Here is a 6000-nt window from a genome sequence, read left to right on the forward strand (position 1 = left end):
ATAATATTTTTAAATTTATAATTTGAGTTATTAAATTTGGAAGATTCATTCAAGAAAATATCAAAGTTTAATTCTCCTGAAATTAAATATTAAATAATAAAAATTAAAAAAAAATAATCATGTATTTTTTAAAATAGCAATTTAGAAAATCAAAATCAAAATCATTGTCGTGATTATTACTAATAAGTAATATCATTACAATTACTTTTATTATTATCATCACTGCTAATATAATTATTACTAATACTGTCATTATCAATAACAATAACAATATTTTGATTAATATTATTATTATTATTTTAACAATTATCATTAATAATGTTGTTGTTGTTACTATTATTATTGTCATTGTTGTTGTCACCACAACAATCATTATTAGTATTTTTATCACCACCCCTATTCTTCTTCTTTATCTTCTATTTCGTAGGATTGTTGTTATTGTTTGTACTTGAGTAGTAGCAATGATATTGTTACTACCACGTCCACTACAGTAATTATTGTTGCTATTAGTATTGTAATTAAATTTATTATTATTTTTGTTGTTGTTGTTTTTGTTACTATTATTACAATTATCATTGTTAATATTTTTTCATTATCATTACTATAATTGGTAATTTAATTATTGTTGTTGTTCTTATCAATAATATTGTTATTTTCATTTTTATTTTTATAACTATTATCACTATTATTATCATCGTCATAAGTATCATTATTAGCATCAATACTATTACCACAACTACCATCATCATTATTGTTGTCACAATTATTATTATTTTTACCAGCATCATTATTATTATTTAATATTACCATGATCATCATTACAATTATTATCGTTATTATTATTATTGTCAGTGAAAAACTAAAAACCATGAACTTGATTTGAATGATGGAATTCAAAACTATAAAAGCTTAGACAAAATGAAAAAAAAAATAATAATAAGAAATCAAAAGAATAGTTACTAAATTGAAATCATTATTGTCGTTGAAAAAATAAAAATCATGAACTTAATTTAAAAAAAATGGAAATATATAAAAACTTTAACAAAAGAGTAAAGAAAAAAATAAAAATAAAAGGATTGAATTGAAATACCTTACATGTACAAATTAAAAACCAATGATTAAATTAAAAAAATAAAACTCCAATAAAAGTGAAAATGACTAAAAAACAGCAATTAAAACTAAAATATTTGAATTTAAAAACAACAACAACAATAACTAGAAAATAGAAATGAAGGGGGAAAAAAAAATCATCCACTACCCACTAGTTAATTTAGAGTATATGTTCTACTTGTAACGGAAGAGAAAACGAAGATGAATCAACTAGGATGGTGCAAGAGATATTTTAATTTTCAGAAATCACCACATGCGTTGTCTAAGATAGCTCTAACATGCAAATGTTTGCTTTGTATATACTAATAATTTTTTAATTAAAAAATCATTATTTTAAAGGGAAAGTATAATACTACTATTAACCATATTTATAATCATCAACAAAATCTAGGTTAAAAGATCTAAATACCTCTAATTAACTAAATATTTTGTAAGGTTAAAAGATCTAAATACCTCTAATTATAATGAACTAAATATTTTGCATTCAATGGTGCATGTCGAATACTATCATATATAAAAAACTAAAAAATGTCTAAATACTCGTGCCCGAAACTAATAAATTTTTGATTTTTTAGACCATGTTAGTTATTTTATTGTTTATAAAACATTAAATAAACACCAGTATCCAATCAGTAATAATTAATGCACTTCGTAAAAATATTAAAATAATCTTGATTTAAAGGTATATAATTTTTCACGAGAATGACAAAATAATCATTATATTATAACGGAGAGAGAGAGAGAGGTGACAGTAAAACCTCCATTATGTTGTTTGTTAATGTCAATTTAAAGAGAATTCAGTGTTTATATCGGGGATCCCTAATAAAAGACTCCAATTGACAAATCAAAATTACCTGGAGACAAATTAATGCAAGAATTTATTCGAGAGCAACGATGATACTAACCCAGTGGCCAGTATTTAGGAGCTAGTTTTTTAGATCTGCACTTCCTCTATTATTGGATCTGGGGAAAGGATGGTGGCGTGCACGGGTGATAATCTCTTGAAAATACCTGGATTACCTCAACAAAATTATGTGATGAAATCTTAAAGTAATCCTGGGAATTATCCAAGAATTAATTATTATTTTTTGCTATCTTATTATTAATAAATTCCTAAAACAAATATATCCTTGTAATCTTCCCCTGACCTAACCCTGGCCAGGCAAATCTTTCATCGAGCCTAATTATAGCTAGATGATTGTGATTTTTAAAATATTATAGGAAGAAATTCCACGGCTAAAAAAACTCAAGTATCTAATCGGGTGAAACAAATTCAAATATAAAAAGAAAATCTTCCCATAATAATAATAATAATAACAAAAAAAAAAAAAGATGGAATGCTCATCCTTTTCTTATAATATAGATGCTGTATCGCACGATGGAATGCTCATCCTTTTCTTATAATACATATACTGTATCACGCCTTTCGAAACACGTCGCTTTGGCCGAGTGGTTAAGGCGTATGCCTGCTAAGTACATGGGGTTTCCCCGCGAGAGTTCGAATCTCTCAGGCGACGCGAGTTTTTTGCAGCTCCTGATTTTGAATTGGCACTCGTTTCCTTGTTCTACGAGTTTGGGTTGGCGACATTTCTGGACGATTTATTCTGGGTTCTGGTTTGATTGCTCGAAGCATTTAAAATATCAATGGAAGACCTTCGACGGGTGAGACATTGACCGAGTCCTTTAACCTTAAACTGGCCCAAAAATTTATATTTCAAGTTTTAGCCCATAATTCGTTGTTGTTTCCTGCTATAAACCATGCAACAGGTCCACAAATATCAACCTTGGGTGCCAGAAAAATGCCTTCTCCATTTTTCCAATTAAAATTTTAACATGCCAGGGAACGAGAGGAGGCCCATTACATGATTTATAATGTAAGACGTATTGTTGAGTGAATTTCATTTAAATTTAAAATTTATATAACTCTATACTATATTATATTTAATTTTTATATTGATAAAATAAAAATAAGTGATTATTTGATTAATAAAACTTTAAAACTATATTAAAAAACTAATTTAACCTAGCAACTTAAATTATTAGTTAAAATATTAAAATATTATTTATTTTACTCTTTAATATACTTCTTCAAATAAAAACACTTTAAATTTGAAACTTACACAAGCCTACATTATATTTGTGTAATTTTAAAATCATATAGAACGAGATAGGTGAGAATAGAACTCGTAATAGTTTAATTAATAAAACTATGATGACATGTAAAATAATTATCTTATTTAAAAATTTAAAGTGTTAGGTGAGGTTTTAAGAATAGTTTTATATTATTCTCTAATATACTACTACAAGTAAAAAAAATTTGGAATTGAAACTTGTATAAACTCATACTACTTGATATTTAATTTTTATTGAATAATGACATTCAGACTACTTGATATTTAATTTTTATTGAATAAAATGGAGTGGTGACATTCATATTTATGACCACTTGTCAATAAAATCTAATATCATATTAAATAACATTCTTAATCTAAAAATTATTAAGTTGAATTGATTAATTGATTCTCCGATAAAGTATGATAATTTTGTTAATTAAGTGTTTATGAATTTAAATATTTTTATTTTTATTTTAATTAATAAAAAATAATTATGAGGTAGTGGATACTTATGTAATTTTTAAACTATAAATTTTTTTATTTATAATATGTATTAAAAAAATAATATAAATTATATTTCAAAAAATTACTTATAATTATTTGACACGAGTACAAAGACATGAGAAAATTAATGATGCAAATCCGCTATTAATCGACCAAAATAACACTTTCCAAGTTGCTTTTCAGTTATTTTCTCATCAGCATTATTTTTAAATAAAAAATTTTTAAATTAATTTTTATTTAACAATACTTTCAAAAATAATTTTAATTAAACGTATCTTAATTGATATATATTTTTCCTTTCAAATCACTCTCACACCAATTACAGCAATAATAAATACACTGAACCAACCTGTCGACATCTCACACGTTAAAACCAAATGCAATAATTCCCCGCCCAGTTTTTTGGCAAGTACTAGCGAGCCATTCGGTCCATGAATGGAGTGATTGCATCCAAAAAGGGCAAATTACGAGTCACATGGCGCTATTTTTCAAGCATCGTTAAGTGCCAAAGTGCTTAAATGAAAACGGACCCTACGGAATTGATCACAGGAATGCTTGCATCCCTCATTTCCTAGTAGATGTCAAATCCAGAGCATTGTTACTGCAGCAAGTCTCTTTCAGGGAGGGAATCCGAAGGCATGTCACCATAATTGTATCTGTACGCTTACAAAGATGTCAACGGGGGAGGGAAAAAGATGCCCTAGCGACTTTGATGCGAAACTTCATGATGTTACAACGTCACCACCCTTTATTGCAAGATTAACTGCAATGGCATTGAGGGGCTTAGCCTAGAGTGGAAGGGGCTTGTCTCTTTTCATTACACATGGATTCAAGTTCTGATGTGCATGCCTGTCACCCCTGCGGTGCCTTACATGCCTACTAGGTTTGCAGGGTATTCAGTGAGCCGTGGGGATTAGTCGTGGTGCGCACAAGCTGGCCCGGACACCCCACGTAAATCCAAAAAAAAAAAAAAAGATTAACTGCAATAGACCAGCAGGGGTTGCTGGGGGTATTTTTTTTTATTCGAACATGATTCAGGTTCTATTAAAAATGAGACTGGAGGGTTCTTTCCTTCGCGTTTCTTCTGGATCCATCCCTGTATGGTATGTTTGTTATCCTCACGGTACCTTACATGCTCACTAAGCTTGCAAGGTATTTAATGGGCTTGAGAAATAGTTGAGATGCACGCACAAGCTGATCCGGACACCCACGTTAGTCTAAAAAAAAAAAAGATTAACTGCAATGGACCAGCAGGGGTTGCTAGGGATATTTTTTTTTATTCAAACATGATTCGGGTTCTATTAAAAATGAGACTAGAGGGTTCTTTCCTTCATGTTTTTTCTGGATCCATCCCTGTATAATATGTTTGTTATCCTTACGGTACCTTAAATGCTCACTGAGCTTACAAGGTATTTAGTAGGCTTGAGAAATAGTCGAGGTATACATAAGCTAGCTCAAACACCCCGATTATAAAAAAAAAAAAGATTAACTGCAATGGGGTAAATTGCTAACAGTTTGATTAAAGGTTTATATAATTGGTAATTTTAAAATTTTAAAAAATTAATTTAAATATATAAATTTATCTAAATATCCATAATTTTATTTAAAATATTTATTTATCTCATAAAAACAACAGCTCTAAGATAGATCCAAGATTTAGTTTTAGTAAAGGCAAGATGGTATAAGTATATTATTAAATTAATTAAGATCCAACAAATCCAAAAATAACAAGTTTTTAATATAAAGTTACAAAATTTACATGTAGTATATAAAGATGCTTTGCAAAATTCTATTTTTCTTCTTTTTATAATTTACAATCACTCTTTATAAAGCTTTGTATGTTCAAAACGTTATATAATTTATTCATTACCAACACTTTCAAATATATTTTTAATGTAAAAACTAAATAATCATTCAATCAATTATCTCTGATTTAATTGCATAATTAACTTCTATATTTTCCTTATTCAATTCACATAATCATCCTAGGTATACATATAATGAAATGAACCAAAACATCCTAAAATCATTCTCACACAATCCTAGCATTTTTAACATTCATTTTGTATTTCACATCCTAATACATTGTCATAAATTGTTTATTTCATCAATTTCTCATAGTTTTTTTTGTCTAAGTTACATTGAAAGTTCAACTATAACTAAATAACATAATTAAATAAGTTATATTGAAAATTCAACAACAACTAAACAACATAATTAAACATATTTCAATCCTCATCAACACAACAACACATACTAAATATACATAATT

The 6000-nt window shown here is 27.7% G+C and overlaps 1 non-coding gene across 1 annotated transcript; it reads left to right on the top strand.

The window, feature by feature from the left end:
• The first annotated feature begins 2545 nt into the window (after nt 1-2545).
• Nucleotides 2546-2627, top strand: TRNAS-GCU (transfer RNA serine (anticodon GCU)). Its single transcript has one exon. It is a non-coding gene; the product is annotated as a tRNA-Ser (tRNA).
• The last annotated feature ends 3373 nt before the right edge of the window (nt 2628-6000 follow it).

The sequence above is a fragment of the Populus euphratica genome, unplaced genomic scaffold (assembly GCF_000495115.2).
Source record: "Populus euphratica unplaced genomic scaffold, PopEup_1.0 scaffold18.1, whole genome shotgun sequence".
Taxonomy (NCBI): Eukaryota; Viridiplantae; Streptophyta; class Magnoliopsida; order Malpighiales; family Salicaceae; genus Populus; species Populus euphratica.